Source organism: Pristiophorus japonicus, unplaced genomic scaffold (genome assembly GCF_044704955.1).
Source record: "Pristiophorus japonicus isolate sPriJap1 unplaced genomic scaffold, sPriJap1.hap1 HAP1_SCAFFOLD_308, whole genome shotgun sequence".
Classification (NCBI taxonomy): Eukaryota; Metazoa; Chordata; class Chondrichthyes; family Pristiophoridae; genus Pristiophorus; species Pristiophorus japonicus.
This window is the reverse complement of record NW_027252868.1, coordinates 371,451-390,776: the sequence shown is the minus strand read 5'-3', so window position 1 is coordinate 390,776 and position 19,326 is coordinate 371,451. Positions and strand designations below refer to the sequence as shown.

The 19,326-nt window shown below is 47.2% G+C and overlaps 1 long non-coding RNA gene across 1 annotated transcript; it reads left to right on the top strand.

The window, feature by feature from the left end:
- The first annotated feature begins 2,877 nt into the window (after positions 1–2,877).
- On the top strand, positions 2,878–4,872 carry LOC139249375 (uncharacterized). Its single transcript, XR_011591157.1, has 2 exons — positions 2,878–3,116; positions 3,836–4,872. It is a non-coding gene; the product is annotated as an uncharacterized lncRNA (long non-coding RNA).
- The last annotated feature ends 14,454 nt before the right edge of the window (positions 4,873–19,326 follow it).

Genomic DNA, 19,326 nt, shown 5'->3' with positions numbered 1-19,326 from the left:
CCTCTGCCCACCTTTGGCTCGTTTGCCGTGACGGAGCTCCGTGTAGAGCGCTTGCTTTGGGAGTCTTGTGTCTGGCATGCGGACAATGTGGCCTGCCCAGCAGAGCTGGTTGAGTGTGGTCAGTGCTTCGATGCTGGGGATGTTAGCCTGGTCGAGGACGCTAACGTTCTACCAGGGGATTTGCAGGATCTTGGGGAGACATCATTGGTGGTATTTCTCCAGCGATTTGAGGTGTCTACTGTACATGCTCCATGTCTCTGAGCCATACAGGAGGGCGGGTATTACTACAGCCCTGTAGACCCTGAGTTTGGTGGTAGGTTTGAGGGCCTGGTCTTCAAACACTCTTTTCCTCAGCCACCGCTCCAACCCCATTAAATAAACAACGGACTCTCTCTCCACAACCAAAAAACTTTAGCAAATCCACCAAATCCCTCCCCACCTATGTAACTGAAACTTAATCCACAAATTCACAAATGTTTAAATGAATAAAATGGGAAGACACAGACTCGGGGACATGCGGCTCCATGCTGTGACCAATCAGCATTCTGCCCAACAGCAGCAACAAGTCTCCGTTTCCAATAGGCAGGTTCCACAGGATCCTTGAACAACTTAAACAATAACAATAACAAGAACAATAATTCCCCAATTAATATCCCTAACTTAAAACACCAGTAATAATATTAATAAATTCAAAAAATACAATTGGCTTACTTACGTTCCCTAACTCCACAAATATCAATTGAATACAGAGTAAGGAACTAACATCCCACCGAATAACCATTTTTAACCGACAAACCCAACCACCCCCCCTAAAAAATAACCCTTCCTAAACCAACAACCCCTAAAGAGGAACTGTATATAAATACAATCCAATCTTCATCAATGTAATCTCTTGGTTAATCTCAATTTACCATCAATTTAATTATCAATAAAACACTTCCATGAAAGTTCTAAAGGAACATTACCTCACTGTGCCAAACAACAAAGGCCCTAACCCTAGAAATAGAATGGTACACCAGTATCCAGAATAAAATTAGAGCAAGGTGTCAGTGTCCAGAATGACACACAAAGTCACAGCCTCTCTGATACAGCAAATAATGGACAGGAGAAAACCCAAACAACCAAAAAGAGAAAGCTTGAACAGAACGTATATTACCCATATTAACCCAGCCCCACTTTTAATCTAAAAACAGAACATTGCATCAGTGTCCAGAACGACACACAAAGCCCAGTGGTCCAGACACAATAAACAGGGGGCATCAGAGAATCCAATTTACCAAAAAAGAAGAAACTAGAACCTAAAGGATCATAATCTTAAACAAAATTATTCAAAATAATGAAGATAACTAAAGAGGATAAATCAAGGAACAAGGGCAAGAAAGGCTGAGTTGTAAACTCCAGAAAGTGTGAGCTGATCAAAAATTGCAGTAAGGAATGCAACATTCCAAAGGGGTGTTACCCCGCTGCCTGAAACACCAACAACAAGCTCAAAAACACTAAGAGTTTTGCCAAGTACAATTGCCCCTTCATAAATCCGTGTTGATTCTGCCCAATCCTGTTATTACTTTCGAAGTGCCCTGCTACCACGTGCTTAATAATCGATTCTAGCATTTTCTCTACCACTGATTTCATGACTACCAGTACTGCACGGCTTAGATACGGAGTAAATCTCACTCCATCCTGTCCCAAACACTACCAGGGTTGATGCAGAGTAAATCTCAGTCTACAATATCCCAGGGCATGTACAGCATGGGTTAGATACAGAGTAAAGCTCCCTCTACCCTGCCTCAAATACTCCCAGGGCACGTACAGAATAATCCCCACTCACTGACTGCTTAACCAGAAGGCAATGCAGGTCAGCAAGAACAGGGGTGATGGGTGAGCTTGACTTGTTGCGAGTTAGGGCATGGGCAGCCGAGTTTTGGGTCAACTCTCGTTTATGTAGGGTAGAATGTGGGAGGAGTGCGTTGGAATAGTCATGTCCAGAGGTAACAAAGGCATGGATGAGGGCTTCAACAGTGGATGAGCTGAGGCAATAGTGTGGACGGGCGATGTTCCAGAGGTGGAAATAAGCAATCTTAGTTATGCTACAGATATATGGTCACAAACTTATTTCAAGGTCAAGTATAACACCAAGGTTGCAAACAGTCTGGTTCAGCATCAGACAGAAGTTGGGGAGAGTTGGGAGTCAGTGGCTAGGGAACGGAGATTGTGACAATGGCAATTACACATATTAGAATATTTCACAGGCTATCACATGCAAAATGTGCGGATGAGTTCCTTAAATTAAATCGGTTCCAAAAACGGGTAAACTGATACAGAAATAACGGATTTCAAATGTTATGCAAGACAGTTCAATAAAGGGGTTGTTCAAAGGATTGTAGCTGAGTTTAAAGTGAGACACTGCAGTTAAGCCTACTACAACCACAAGTCATGTACTCAAACGGAACAACTTTGAGGTTTGATATGACAGAAGGCGAACTAGGTGAGAAGTGATATAAGTTAGAGGAAGAAAAAGCCCTAAAATGAAACAGTGGGTAACAGAACCAGTCTCCTCTGATTATGGAGAAATCAAATATTCGACACACTGTGTTTGAAACAAAGCTGATTTATTCAATATTTATACCGGATATTTATCTCCAGCCCACATATCGGGGTTATCGAGATCATCAGAAACAAAGTCTTACTGCCAGAATGAACATGGTTCAGTGACCAATGCAATCTCAGTAAATCATGTTCCATTCAATAATATGGGCTTCCAATGGCGGTATTTTCACCCAGCATTCCCCGCGGGGAGAATGTGCCTCATCAGACTACAGGAGCTCAGTGCGCAGGCGCGGGTCCAGGCTAGATTTGGAGCGCTGCCTGTAATGGCGGAGGAGACACGTTTTGGACAGGCGCCTCAGAGTTGTGTTTTTCAGCGGGACGGAGCGGAGTAATGGACCAGCGGGGAGCCGGGGCGATTTCATAAACAACCGGTGCCCGCCGCAAATCCGGAATAATAACCGGAATATCGCCGGTTGTAGTTTCGGGGCTTTCTCCCGGTCACAGGCCCAGGCTAACGGCGACCATGTTTGTACAGGAATGCTGGTTCAGCGCTCTGCCATCTTGGTTTAGTGAGTAGCAAGGCGCATGCGCAGCCATCTTGGTGCAGGAACAAAGTGAGTGATGTCAATGTCTGTGGAACAGAACCCAGCCAGAGTCAGCACCTTCAGGGGAGGAGAGGGAGGGGAACCAGTGAGTGTAGAACAGAACCCAGCCAGAGTCAGCATCTTCAGGGGAAGAGAGGGAGGGGAACCAGTGAGTGTAGAACAGAACCCAGCCAGAGTCAGCACCTTCAGGGGAGGAGAGGGAGGGGAACCAGTGAGTGTAGAACTGAACCCAGCCAGAGTCAGCACATTCAGGGGAGGAGAGGGGAACCAGTGAGTGTGGAACTGACCCCAGCCAGAATCACCACACTCAGGGGAGGGGAACCAGTGAGTGTAGAACTGAACTCAGCCAGAGTCCACTTCTTTTCGAGAAGGAAGTGTAGCAGTGAGTGTAGACCTGAACCCAGCCAGGATCAGTACATTCTGGGGAGGAGAGGGATGGAAACCAGTGAGTGTAGAACTGAACCCAACCTGAATTGGTGGTGAAAACTGGGTGTGGAGGAGAAACTGTCTAGAAATTTGCGATGGTTTGGATTTCAGCACAGCAGGAGGGATAATGTGTGGGACAGGGATTTACAGCTTTTGAAAAACGAGAGAGGAAAACATTTTCCATGGAAACTAGATGTGTCTATTCTGAATTTCTGTCTTGTACTGACAGTGATGAGTTTTGTTATCTCCTTTTACAGCGTATTAGGTGGTGAGATTTTCAGACAGGAAACACAAACCAAACATTGCATCAAGATCTGACAGGGGCAGTTGATTCATCAGGAGCTGAATATCATCGGCCTTTGAAAGTGGAAGGAGAAATGTTTGTCTGTTCTGTCTGTGGGAAAAGATTTCAATTATCATCCTGACTGGAAAGGTACCGAGACACACACACCCGAGTGAGTGTTCCAGTGCACTGATTGTGAAAAGAGCTCTGACCAGTTACACAGCCTGAAAAAACATCGCACCATTGAAAGCACAGAGAAACTGTAAACGTGTTGTGTGAGTGGGCGAGGCTTCAACTGATTGTCCAACCATGGATAGTCACAAGGATACCTGCACCACGGAGAAACCGTGGAAATGTGATGACTGTGGGAAGGTATTCAGATCACCATCTGAGCTGGAAATGCATCGACGCTGTCACACTGGGGAGAGGCCTTTCACCTGTTCTCAGTGTGGGAAGTGATTCACTGAGCAATCGAACCTACTGAAACACCAGCGAGTTCACACTGGGGAGAGGCCGTTCACCTGCTCAGAGTGTAGGAAAGGATTCACTCAGTCATCCACACTGCTGACACACCAGCGAGTTCACACTGGGGAGAGGCCGTTCACCTGCTCTGTGTGTGGGAAGGGATTCACTCAGTCATCCACCCTGCTGAGACACCAGCGAGTTCACAAGTGACTGCAGAGTGGGATTCTGCTGTTATTGCTGCTTTTAATCACATCCTGACTGAACCATGTTCATTCTGACATTTGGGGTTTATTTCTGCCGATGTTAATAACCCTATAACTGGGCTGGACTTTAATATTCTGGATATATTGCTGATTGTGTTCTTGGGGCTGCAGTGTCCACTTAAGAAATGCTGTGTGTTAGCTTTCCCCTTAATTCAGCAACTCTCAACAGAAATTTAGTTTGCAATTAAATTATGAACTTTTACTTTAATTCTAAATTGATCTTTGGTACAAAATCTACAATTGTGTCAAAGTTTCCACTGAATAAAATCTCCAATTAAAAAGAGCTTGCTGACAATTCTTACTGACTTGCACATTACACACAGTGGTCCCTCCATTATCCACCAGAAAGAAGGGGAATGGGAATTGGTGGGGAATCAGTGTCCCTAAATGTTGCCCCTCCAGTCTGGTGTAGCAATCCCCTTGGCACGGAAATGGAGACAAATCCACACTAAAACTGTGCGCAGTACTCCAGGTGTGGTCTTACCAACGCCCTGTACAGTTGTAGCAGGACTTCCCTACTTTTGTACTCTATCCCCCCTTGCAATAAAGGGCAGCATTCCATTTGCCTTCCTGATTACTTGCTGTACCTGCATGCTAACTTTTTGAGTTTCATATACAAGAACCTCCAGATCCTTCTGTACTACAGCATTTTGTAATTGTCCCCATTTAAATAATTATTTGCTTTTTTATTTTTCCTACCAAAATGGATAATCTGACATTTTATCACATTATAGTCCATCTGCCAGATTTTTGCCCACTCACTGAGCCTATCTATGTCACCTTGTAGATTCTTTGCATCCTCCTCACAACCTATCTTTGTATCATCAGCAAATTTGACTATGTTACACTCAGTCCCTTCAGCCAAGTTATTTATATTAGTTGTAAATAGTTGAGTCCCCAGCACTGATCCCTGCAGCACCCCACTAGTTACAGTTTGCCAAGCTGAAAATGATCCATTTATCCTGACTCTCTGTTAGTTTGCCAATCCTCTATCCATGCTGACATATTACCCCCAACCCCGTGAACTCTTAGTTTGTGAAGTAACCTTTTGTGTGGCACCATATGGAATGCTTTCTGGAAATCCAAATATATGACATCAACTGGTTCTCCTTTATCCACTTTGCTTGTTACATCCTCAAATAATTCCAGCAAATTTGTCAAACATGATTTCCCTTTCATGAAACCATGCTAACTCTGCTTGACTGCAATATGATTTGCTAAATGTCCTGCTACTACTTCCTTAATGATGGACTCCAGTATTTTCCCAATGACAGATGGTAGGCTAACTGGTCTATAGTTTCCTGCTTTCTGTCTCCCTCGTTTCTTAATTAGGGATGTTACATTTGCAGTTTTCCAGTCTGCTGGGATCTCTCCAGAATTCAGGGAATTTTGGTAGATTACAATCGATGCATCCACTATCTCTGCAGCCAGTTCTTTAAAGACCCTAGGATGCATGTCATCATGTCCAGGAGACTTGTCCACCTTTAGTCCCATTAGTTTGATTAGTACTTAATCTCTAGTGACAGTGACTGTTTTAAGTTAACCCCCTCCCCCGCATTAGCTCCTTGATTATCAACTGTTGGGATGTTTTTAGTATCCTCTACTGTGAAGACCGATACAAAATATTTGTTCAAAGTCTCTGCCATTTCCATGTTTCCCGTTATTAATTCTCCAGTCTCATCTTCTAAGGGACCAATGTTTATTTTAGCAACTCGTTTCCATTTTATATTCCTGTAGAAGCTCTTACTGTCTGTTTTTATATTTCTTGTTAGTTTGCTCTCATCTGCTATCTTCTCTGTCTTTATAATTTTTTAGTCGTCCTTTGCTGGTTTCTAAAAATTTCCCAATCCTCTGGCCTTCCACTGTCCTTCGCAACATTGTATGCCTTTTTTCAATTTGATACCATCCTTTACTTCCTTAGTTAGCCAGGGATGGTTCATCCTTCTCTTAGCATATTTATTTCGCACTTGAATAAATCTTTGCTGAGAGTTATGTAATATCTCCTTAAATGTTTGCCATTGTGTATTTACAGTCTTACCCTTGAACATATTTTCCCAATCCACTTGGTGTCAGTGACAAGTGTCGATTTATATCACATGGGAGGAGATTGGTGTCAGTGACTATGGGATTGGTTCAACCTTCTTTGACCTGACCAAGGCCTTTGACACTGTTAAACGTGAGGGATTATGGAGTGTACTCTACAAATTCAGCTGTCCATATGCCCAATATGAGACTCCCAAAGCAAGCGCTCTACTCGGAGCTTCGACTAGGCAGGGACAATGGGTGGGCGGGGCTTCAGGATGTCTGTCAGTTTGATTGGACACATATTTGTGCCCAGGTCAGTGGCCCCTGAAAGGGAGCCTTGTTGTGCTAATTTTTGTCTTTTGACCCTGGGCCAGCCCAGCTCACCCCATTGGGCCAGGCCGCGCTCACCCTATTGGGCCAGCCCGGGCTCACCCTAGTCGGCCAGCCCGGGCTCACCCTATTGGGCCAGCACAAAAGGCCAATTATCCAGCAAAGAAATTAGCAGCTCATTGATTTTATTGTCACTATGCGCACAGCAGGTGCAGAACTGATCCTGTGGTGTATGTAGCACACAAATCACTGACTCCACACGGTCTGGTGTAAGTCTAACTGCTGTGACCTTCGTCCTTTATTGTTCAGCTCCAGAGTGCCTCCCAGGTGTGGTGGTCAACCTTATATAGCCTTTGTTACAGGTACTACCAGGGTTTCACACCGCAGCGCCCTCTGTGGTGTGGCATAGTACTTACAATACATTTAAGGTACTGGGACGATACACACATCATGACATAACATCACCTTCCCCCCCCCCCCCACCTGGACGCAGGACAACGATACACACATCATTACATAACATCACACTTGTCCAACGGAAGGCAGGTGGGCATAGACAGTGCGTTAGTATGGTACATATTATCTGGTACATTAACTGGTTATTGACTGGTAGCGGAACCTTGATTTCCTTGTTAGCTGTTATCATTGATTGTACTTCATCCATTATTTTACACAAATACAGTGGCCATTCAGCATAAAAAAAGTAATTCTTATTATAAATTCACTATCTCACATTAACATAGCTCATTTTAGACTCGCTCTGCCAAACAGAAGTCCTTTGTGGGGACCACCTCTTTGTAAGGCCCTTTTAAGACTCCCGGGTGCATTTCCTCTTTAAGGCGCCATCTTTGATGCAGTAGGATTCCACGAGGCTTCTCCTTGGGCGCCGCCATCTTTGATGCTCTGCAGCTCCGACATGATGCTGCCGCCATCTTCTTCTCCGCCGAATGCCCTCCGCCGTCGCAGCCTCCGCTCCCCTCCTCTGTCACCTCTCCTGCGGCCGTCGTGGCCTCTCCAGCGGCCGCACTTGCCGCGTCCCCTGCGGCTGCCGCCGCCCGATGCTACCAGCCCCTCGCAGGGCCTCTTCCTCTGTCGGGCCCTTCCGAACCGCCGGCCCCTGGATCCCTCAGCACCCCGCCCGCAGTGCCCCGGGCCTGGGACTTGCCTGTGGGTGGATTGAGGCTGCAGCTCCAGCTCGGTCGGCGCTGCTCTCTGGGGACCCGGGGCACGGCAGCATCCCGGGGAGCAGCAGCCTGTGGAGGAATGAAGTCTTCCCAGCTCCCACGGACCTTCCCCATCCACCTCCGGCCGAGGAGTGTCGGCCCATCGCCTGCAACGACCCACAAAGGTAAAGCATGCATCTCGTCCCGGTGGGATACCTGCACCTCCGCTCTGCCGAGAACAGGTATTAGTTCCCTGGTGTAGGTACGCAGCTTCGCCGTGACCGGGACCAGCTTGGGTCGTACAGCTGGGTTAATCCACAGTTTATCAAACGTTCTCCGACTCATCAACGACGGACCCGAGCCCGTGTCCACTTCCATACTCACTGGGACTCCGTTGATTTTTACTTCACTTATCACTGGGGGTGAATCGTCGGTGCACGTATACAGTCCAAGCACCTCATCTTCTTCTACCTGCTCCTCGCTGAACAGTGGATCATCCCCCATCTCCTCAGCCACACGGTGAGTCCGATTTATTTTACACATACGCTGAAGGTGGCCTTTAACGTGGCAGGTATTGCACGTATACTCCGCAAACCTGCACCGGTGAGCCCCATGGCTTCCTCCACAGCGCCAGCATGGTGCTGCTTGATTGGCCCCCCTTGGCGGACTCTGAGCTCCAGGATCCCAAGGTCCGTGCTCTCTGCCCCGGGCAGAGCCATGTTCTGCAGTTTTGTCCATGGTGGCCGCTACCCTGTGGACAGTGCCTGCTGGGTTCGAGACTGTGTGGATCATTTGCTTGGTGCTGCAAGTCGAGGTCATATATGCCCGGTTGATGGCGATGGCCTTTGTCAGAGTGACTGTGGGTTACGTGGCCAGCAGCTTGTGAAGGAGGCCCTCATGGCCAATCCCCATAACGAAAACGTCCCGCAAAGCCTTGTCAAGGTGTGCCCCAAAATCACACGGCGTCGCGAGTCTCCTGAGGTCTGCAGCGTATTTGGTGACATCCTGGCCCTCGGGTCTGCAGTGATGGTAAAATTTGTATCTGGCCATGAGGATGCTCTCCTTCGGTTTCAACTGGTCACGAATGAGTTCAGTCAGCTCCTCGTATGACTTGTCCCTGGCGCTCCCAGGTGCCAGCAAATCCCTGACGAGACAGTAAACCTCATCTCCACAACTGGAGAGCAATATCGCCTTACGCTTCTCTCTCATTGCGTATGTGTCCTCCGTCAGGTCATTTGCTGTGAAGTAGTACTCGAGCCTTTCCGTAAAGGCCTCCCAATCATTGCCCATGGCAAAATCCTTTAGCGAGCCCAGAGTAGCCATGGTTGCGTGGAGTTTGTCCGCTTCCTCGTTGCCAATGTGGTGTATGTAGCACACAAATCACTGACTCCACACGGTCTGGTATAAGTCTAACAGCTGTGACCTTTGTCCTTTATTGTTCAGCTCCAGAGTGCCTCCCAGGTGTGGTGGTCAACCTTATATAGCCTTTGTTACAGGTACTACCAGGGTTTCCCACCGCAGCGCCCTCTGTGGTGTGGCATAGTACTTACAATACATTTAAGGTACTGGGACGATACACACATCATTACATAACAGATCCCAACCTTGTTAACTGGAAATGCATTGTCACAGTCACACTGGGGAGAGGCTGTTCCCCTGCTCTGAGTGTGAAAAGGGATTCACTACGTCATCCAACCTGCTGAGACACCAGCGAGTTCACAAGTGACTGCAGGGGTTGGACTCTATTCTTATTGCTGCTGTTAATCGCATCCTGACTGAATCGTGTTCATTCTGTCAGTTGGTGTTTGTTTCTGCTGATGTTAATAACCCCTATAACTGGGCTGGAGTTTAATATTTTGATATTTCAAATAACACTGTGTGTCGATATTTGAAACCTCCAAAATAAGTGGAGACTAATTGATGTCCTGTTACTGACTGTTCCATTTTGGGCCTTTTCTCTTTTCTAACTCTGGATTATTTCAGTTCTCAGACCTTTGGTTACTCTCAGGGACAAGTCCCAGTTTCCCATACCTTCCAGAGTGCCTCTCCTCACCTTGGTATCCAGGGAAGGTGTCGGTAACATGCCCAGGATCACTAAACATAAAACCCAGTCTGTTAATCACCTTCAGGTACTGGACTTAGCATGTGTCTCACGGCATCTCTCTCACCTTCAATGTGTGAATGGAGCATCATGTCTGCAAACCTGGTTTCAATTTAAATTTTAATCCACTCAGCAAACATATTTTTAAAAATACGTACATGTAAACCAATCATATCAAATAATTGGCAAAGATTTAGAGTTAGCAAGGTGAATAAGTAAACACATCACAGCCCAATAAACCAGCTCTATATTCACAGGAGAAAGTCTGTTATCTAACTCCTCGAATGTCAGTTGGTGAGATGAGCGACTGAATCACTTTCCATGTACAACACCATCCATTCCCACTGTCCCCACATTTACAGTGTTAAGTCAGGTGGGTGCACGATTGGTTGAAGGTGTATCCACACACAGAACACGTGTCTTGTTTCTCCCCGCTTTGATTGGTGTTTTTACAAAGGCTGATGATAATCCGGGAATTTGTCAAACTTGACGCGATGTTTGGATTGAGTTTCCCAGCTGCAGATCCTCCCCTTCTAATACCCTGCAAATAAATGGTGGTTACAAACGTTGTTACTTTAAGTACAGGATAGAAATTCAGAACAGACAATTCTAGATTCGATGGAATATTCTGTCCCCTCCTGTCCCTCCTAAGCTAGAAATTCCTTATTTTAGACACTCTCCCTCAAACCTCACTGTCTAAAATCAACAGTCATTTCAGCTTCTGAGATTTTTTATCTGCAGAAAGTGCTGAATCTGGCTGGGTGCAATTCCAGAGACATTAGTTAACCTCTAGTGCCTCACTGTCAGTCGACTCAGTGAGTGCCAGCAGGATTTCCACTGTGATAGACAATACAGCCTGAAATCTTGTCCTATAATGGTGTGGGTGTGTTTGTCTGTGTGTGTGTGTTTGGGGGGGGGGGCATGTGGGGGTTGCATCTGTGTGTGTGTGGAGGGGGGTGTGTGTGGAGGGGGGGGGTGTGTGGCTGTGTGTGTGTGGGGTGTGTGTGTGTGAGGGGGGTGTGTGGGGGGCGGGGTGTATGGGTGTGTGTGAATGCATGTGTGTGAAGCTGTGTGTAGGGGGTGTGTGTGTATGTGGATGGGTGTATGTGGGTGTGTGTGTGTGTGTGGGGAGGGGTTTGTGAGGGTGTGTGTGTGGCGGTGTGTGTGTAGGGGGGGTGTGTGTGGAGGGAGGGGTGTGTGGGGGCTGTGTGTGGGGGCTGTGTGTGGGGGCTGTGTGTGGGGGGGGGTTGCGTGGGGGGGGTTGCATGTGGGGGGTGCATGTGGGGGGTGCATAGAAACATAGAAAATAGGTGCAGGAGTAGGCCATTCGGCCCTTCTAGCCTGCACCGCCATTCAATGAGTTCATGACTGAACATGCAACTTCAGTACCCCATTCCTGCTTTCTCGCCATACCCCTTGATCCCCCGAGTAGTAAGGACTTCATCTAACTTCCTTTTGAATATATTTAGTGAATTGGCCTCAACAACTTTCTGTGGTAGAGAGTTCCACAGGTTCACCACTCTCTGGGTGAAGAAGTTTCTTCTCATCTCAGTCCTAAATGGCTTACCCCTTATCCTTAGTCTGTGACCCCTGGTTCTGGACTTCCCCAACATTGGGAACATTCTTCCTGCATCTAACCTGTTTGAACCCATCAGAATTTTAAACGTTTCGATGAGGTCCCCTCTCATTCTTCTGAACTCCAGTGAATACAAGCCCAGTTGATCCAGTCTTTCTTGATAGGTCAGTCCCGCCATCTCGGGAATCAGTCTGGTGAACCTTCGCTGCACTCCCTCAATAGCAAGAATGTCCTTCCTCAAGTTAGGAGACCAAAACTGTACACAATACTCCAGGTGTGGCCTCACCAAGGCCCTGTACAACTGTTGCAACACCTCCCTGCCCCTGTACTCAAATCCCCTCGCTATGAAGGCCAACATGCCATTTGCTTTCTTAACCGTCTGCTGCACCTGCATGCCAACCTTCAATGACTGATGTACCATGACACCCAGGTCTCGTTGCACCTCCCCTTTTCCTAATCTGTCACCATTCAGATAATAGTCTGTCTCTCTGTTTTTACCAACAAAGTGGATAACCTCACATTTATCCACATTATACTTCATCTGCCATGCATTTGCCCACTCACCTAACCTATCCAAGTCGCTCTGCAGCCTCATAACATCCTCCTCGCAGCTCACACTGCCACCTAACTTAATGTCATCCGCAAATTTGGAGATACTACATTTAATCCCCTCGTCTAAATCATTAATGTACAATGTAAACAGCTGGGGCCCCAGCACAGAACCTTGCGGTACCCCACTAGTCACCGCCTGCCATTCTGAAAAGTACCCATTTACTCCTACTCTTTGCTTCCTGTCTGACAACCAGTTCTCAATCCACGTCAGCACACTACCCCCAATCCCATGTGCTTTGACTTTGCACATTAATCTCTTGTGTGGGACCTTGTCGAAAGCCTTCGGAAATTCCAAATATACCACATCAACTGGTTCTCCCTTGTTCACTCTACTGGAAACATCCTCAAAAAATTCCAGAAGATTTGTCAAGCATGATTTCCCTTTCACAAATCCATGCTGACTTGGACCTATCATGTCACCTCTTTCCAAATGCGCTGCTATGACATCCTTAATAATTGATTCCATCATTTTACCCACTACTGAGGTCAGGCTGACCGGTCTATAATTCCCTGTTTTCTCTCTCCCTCCTTTTTTTAAAACTGGGGTTACATTGGCTACCCTCCACTCCATAGGAATTGATCCAGAGTCAATGGAATGTTGGAAAATGACTGTCAATGCATCCGCTATTTCCAAGGCCACCTCCTTAAGTACTCTGGGATGCAGTCCATCAGGCCCTGGGGATTTATCGGCCTTCAATCCCATCAATTTCCACAACACAATTTCCCGACGAATAAGGATTTCCCTCAGTTCCTCCTCCTTACTAGACCCTCTGACCCCTTTTATACCCGGAAGGTTGTTTGTGTCCTCCTTAGTGAATACCGAACCAAAGTAACTTGTTCAATTGGTCTGCCATTTCTTTGTTCCCCGTTATGACTTCCCCTGATTCTGACTGCAGGGGACCGACGTTTGTCTTTACTAACCTTTTTCTCTTTACATATCTATAGAAACTTTTGCAATCCGTCTTAATGTTCCCTGCAAGCTTCTTCTCGTACTCCATTTTCCCTGCTCTAATCAAACCCTTTGTCCTCCTCTGCTGAGTTCTAAATTTCTCCCAGTCCCCGGGTTTGCTGCTATTTCTGGCCAATTTGTATGCTACTTCCTTGGCTTTAATACTATCCCTGATTTCCCTTGCTAGCCACGGTTGAGCCACACTCTCTTTTTTATTTTTACGCCAGACAAGGATGTACAATTGTTGTAGTTCATCCATGTGGTCTCTAAATGTCTGCCATTGCCCATCCACAGTCAACCCCTTAAGTATCATTCGCCGATCCATCCCAGCCAATTCACGCCTCATACCTTCAAAGTTACCCTTCTTTAAGTTCTGGACCATGGTCTCTGAATTAACTGTTTCATTCTCCATCCTAATACAGAATTCAAGCATATTATGGTCACTCTTCCCCAAGGGGCCTCGCACAATGAGATTGCTAATTAATCCTCTCTCATTACACAACACCCAGTCTAAGATGGCCTCTCCTCCAGTTGGATCCGCGACATATTGGTCTAGAAAACCATCGCTAATGCACTCCAGGAAATCCTCCTCCACCGTATTGCTTCCAGTTTGGTTAGCCCAATCTATGTGCATATTAAAGTCACCCATTATAACTGCTGTACCTTTATTGCATGCACCCCTAATTTCCTGTTTGATGCCCTCCCCAACATCACTACTACTGTTTGGTGGTCTGTACACAACTCCCACTAACGTTTTTTGCTCTTTGGTGTTCTGCAGCTCTACCCATATAGATTCCACATCATCCAAGCTAATGTCCTTCCTAACTATTGCATTAATCTCCTCTTTAACCAGCAATGCTACCCCACCTCCTTTTTCTTTTATTCTATCCTTCCTGAATGTTGAATACCCCTGGATATTGAGTTCCCAGCCCTGATCATCCTGGAGCCACGTCTCTGTAATCCCAATTACATCAGATTTGTTAACATCTATTTGCACAGTTAATTCATCCACCTTATTACGGATACTCCTTGCATTAAGACACAAAGCCTTCAGGCTTGTTTTTTTAACACCCTTTGTCCTTTTAGAATTTTGCTGTCCAGTGGCCCTTTTTGTTCTTTGCCTTTTGTTCTGTGCACTCCACTTTTCCTCATCTCCTTTCTGTCTTTTGCTTTTGTCTCCTTTTTGTTTCCCTCTGTCACCCTGCATTGGTTCCCATCCCCCTGCCATATTAGTTTAACTCCTCCCCAACAGCACTAGCAAACACTCCCCCCAGGACATTGGTTCCGGTCCTGCCCAGGTGCAGACCGTCTGGTTTGTACTGGTCCCACCTCCCCCAGAACCGGTTCCAATGCCCCAAGAATTTGAATCCCTCCCTGCTGCACCACTGCTCAAGCCACATATTCATCTGCGCTATCCTGCGATTCCTACTCTGACTAGCACATGGCACTGGTAGCAATCCCGAGATTACTACTTTTGAGGTCCTACTTTTTAATTTAGCTCCTAGCTCCTTAAATTCGTTTCGTAGGACCCTCATCCTTTTTTTAACCTACGTCGTTGGTACCAATGTGCACCACGACAACTGGCTGTTCTCCCTCCCTTTTTAGAATGTCCTGCACCCGCTCCGAGACATCCTTGACCCTTGCACCAGGGAGGCAACATACCATCCTGGAGTCTTGGTTGCGGCCACAGAAACACCTATCTATTTCCATACAATTGAATCCCCTATCACTATCGCTCTTCCACTCTTTTTCCTGCCCTCCTGTGCAACAGAGCCAGCCACGGTGTCATGAACTTGGCTGCTGCTGCCCTCCCCTGATGAGTCATCCCCCTCAACAGTACTGAAAGCGCTGTATCTGTTTTGCAGGGGGATGACCACAGGGGACCCCTGCACTACCTTCCTTGCACTACTCATCCTGCTGGTCTTCCATTCCCTAGCTGGCTGTGGACCCTTCTCCTGCGGTAAGACCAACTCGCTACACATGCTACTCACGTCATTCTCAGCATCGTGGATGCTCCAGAGTGAATCCACCCTCAGCTCCAATTCCGCCACGCAGTCCGTCAGGAGCTGGAGGTGGTTACACTTCCCGCAGATGTAGTCATCAGGGACACCGGAAGTGTCCCTGAGTTCCCACATGGTACAGGAGAGCATATCACGTGACCGAGCTCCCCTGCCATGACTTAACCCTTAGATACACTTAAATTGGCAACAACAATGTTAACATAGAAACATAGAAAATATGTGCAAGAGTATGCCATTCGGCCCTTCTAGCCTGCACCGCCATTCAAGAGTTCATGGCTGAACATGCAACTTCAGTACCCCCTTCCTGCTTTCTCGCCATACCCCTTGATCCCCCGAGTAGTAAGGACTTCATCTAACTCCCTTTTGAATATATTTATTGAATTGGCCTCAACTACTTTCTGTGGTAGAGAATTCCACATGTTCACCACTCTCTGGGTGAAGAAGTTTCTCCTCATTTCGGTCCTAAATGGCTTACCCCTTATCCTTCGACTGTGACCCCTGGTTCTGGACTTCCCCAACATTGGGAACATTCTTCCTGCATCTAACCTGTCTAAACCCTTCAGAATTTTAAACGTTTCTATGAGGTCCCCTCTCATTCTTCTGAACTCCAGTGAATACAAGCCCAGTTGATCCAGTCTTTCTTGATAGGTCAGTCCCACCATCCCGGGAATCAGTCAGGTGAATCTTCGCTGCACTCCCTCAATAGCAAGAATGTCCTTCCTCAAGTTAGGAGACCAAAACTGTACACAATACTCCTGGTGTGGCCTCACCAAGGCCCTGTACAATTGTAGCAACACCTCTGACTGATACAAAAAGGAAAGAAAAAGAAATCCAACTCACCAATCACCAGCCAGTCACTTACCCCCTTGGCTGTGACGTCACCTTTTGATTTCTTTCTACTTCTTTTTTGCTTTCTCTCCCAGCTGGAGCTGAACATGCTCCGCCTCTCTCGACGCTCCCCGGACTGCCCGACTGCTGAGCCTTTATACGCCGCTGTCTCTGTGTGTGGAGTGTGTGTGTTTGGGGTGGGTGTGTGTGTGTGTGGGGGGGGGGTTTGCATGTGGGGGGTGCATCTATGTGTGTGTGTGGGGTGTGTGTGGGGGAGTTTGTCTGGAGAGGGGTGTGTGTGGCTGTGTGTGTGTGCGGCGGGTGGGGCTTTGTGTGTGGGTGTGTGTGGGGGGGGGGGTGGGTGTGTGCATGTATGTGGGGGAGGGGTTGTGTGTGTGTGTCTGTGTATGTGGGGGAGGGGTTGTGTGTGTGTGTCTGTGTGTATGTGTGTCTGTGTGTGTGTGTGTGTGAGTGTGGTGTGGGGGTTGCATGTGGGGTGTGCATCTGTGTGTGTGTAGGGTGTGTGTGGAGGGGGGTGATTGTGGAGGGGGGTGTGTGTGGCTGTGCATGTGTGGAGTGTGTGTGTGCGGGTGGTGGGGCTGTGTGTGGGTGTGTGTGTGGTGGGGTGTGTGTGGGGCGGGGTGTGGGTGTGTGTGCGTATGCATGTGTGTGAAGTTGTGTGTGGGGGTGTATGTGTGTGGTGGGGGTTGTGTGGGGGGGTGTGCATGGGGTGTGTGTGTGGGGGGGGGTGTGGGGGAGGGTATGTGGGTGTGTGTGTGTGGGGGGGGTGGAGGGGGCTGTGTGGATGTGGGTGTGTGTGTGTCTGTGCGGGTGTGTGTGGTGGGGGTTGCATGTGGGGGGTGCATCTGTGTGTGTGGGGCAGTGTGTGTGGAGGGGGATGTGTGTGTGGGGTGTGTGTGTGTGCGGGGGGGGGTGGGGCTGTGTGTGGGTGTGTGTGTGGTGGGGTGTGTGTGTGTATGCATGTGTGTGAAGGTGTGGTTGGAGGTTGTGTGCATGTGGGGGGTGTTTGTGTGGGTGTGGGGGTGGTGTGTGTGGGGGTTTATTTGTGTGTGGATGTGTGTGTGTGGAGGGGGGTGTGTGGGGAGTGTGTATGTGTGTGGGTGTGTGTGTGTGTGTGTGGGGGGAGGTTGTGTATGTGGGTGTGTGTGTGTGTGGGGGGGGGGTTGTGTATGTGGGTGTGGAGGGGGAGTGTAATGTGTGTGTGTGTGTGGGGGGAGTTTGTGGGTGTGGGTGTGGAGGGGGGGTGTAATGTGTGTGTGTGTGTGTGTGTGTGTGTGTGTGGTGTGGTGCAATTCCACAGACATTAGTTAACCTCTAGTGCCTCACCGTCAGTCGAATCAGTGAGTGCCGGCAGGATTTCCACTGTGCTAGGCATCACAGTCTCAAATCCTGTCCTCAAATGACATCCACACACTTCCCATTTGAGGTCACTGGATCGGTATGAAGAGCAGGGACACTGGCTGATTTTTACTCATATTTAGCCCAGTGGTACTGGGGACAATTATAATCCCTGAACTGCTGCCTTGGCTGAGATCAACTAACAGCCCAGATCTAGGTTCGAACTTGGGAACTTCCCAGTCAGTATTGCAGTGTTCTAAAATTTCGGGGGTTCGGGGAAGGTTAGAACAGAATATTTTGAAACAAATTTGACTCCACCTTCAACCGAAACCTTCGTCACACTGCACAATTCTGAAGTCTTTCCAAATTCTGCAAGCAAGTTAAATGGATCATTAAAAACAGTGAGACATTTTAGAAAGGCTCAAGTCACTAAAATAGACAGCTTTACAATCACTGCACAGTACAGAAGGGAGCGACTGTTAATGGGAGCTCTGTTAGTGAAGTCCTCCAACACCGCAAGATAAATTGGACTGTCCCTTTAACTATAAATAGGCAGAGAAAGGGGAGTCCCTGCCCCTTTAAATATCTGCCCATTCCCCCAGGCAGTGGGAGGAGGAACAGGGCGCGGTCTCTTTATATCCTGACTCAGCAAGTGCCGCCGGATGGGCTGTCGCAGGGTCCTAAAGTCCACAGAAATTAATAACATCGGTTGTAGCAGAACACCTGAAAAGAGCACACACACAGTCTTTGCGAAATGTATATATATATATATATTTGTGTGTGTGTGTCTGTGTAAGCAAAACACATCATTCGTAATGTTTACTAGTCAATTCCACAGAGATAAATTATCATCTTCACCAATTATTTTCCAGCATTTTATTTCCATTTTATGTAAAATGTAATTGCAGAGTGTTTAATACTTTCAACATTTACTGATAACCCATTGTCTTGTGTGCTCTTGTTTAGAAAGTGATGTCACACTGACCATTCTGTTACCAAGGTGACCATGTCTGTCCGCAGTATTCAGTGGGAAAGGGGATTAAATCACACCGAGGATAATGAGCAGCCCCCCCACCAGTCTCGGAGCTTTATTGTCCAGTGATCACCTCACCATCACACACAAGCTCCTGAGATTTACCCCCACTGTGTGATGATTGGTGCCAGTGATGGTAAATGTGAAACTGTACCTATACCTGCCGTGAGGTTAATAAATCTCTCATTCTCTCACTGGTTGTGTCCTTCATTTGGGAAGGAATGAAACACTTGCAACTATCCAGCGAAATTTGGTCTATTTCTGTCTCCAGTTTTCTGACTGTTACTTTCACTGTTTCCTCCCCAACCACTTCCAATATTTGTGGATGTTGTTTAGTGCCACAGTAACTAAAACATGGTCGAGGTTCAATAAACTGAGACAGGGTCTAGTGTAATATAAACAGAGACAGGGTCTAGTGTAATATAAACAGAGGCAGGGTCTAGTGTAATATAAACAGGGACAGGGTCTAGTGTAATATAAACAGAGACAGGGTCTAGTGTAATATAAACAGAAGACAGGGTCTAGTGTAGTATAAACAGAGACAGGGTCTAGTGTAATATAAACAGAGACAGGGTCTAGTGTAATATAAACAGAGACAGGGTCTAGTGTAATTTAAACAGAGACAGGGTCTAGTATAATATAAACAGAGACCGGGCCTAGTGTAATATAAACAGAGACAGGGCCCAGTGTAATATAAACAGAGACAGAATGTAGTGCATTAATAACTGAAACAAGGCCTA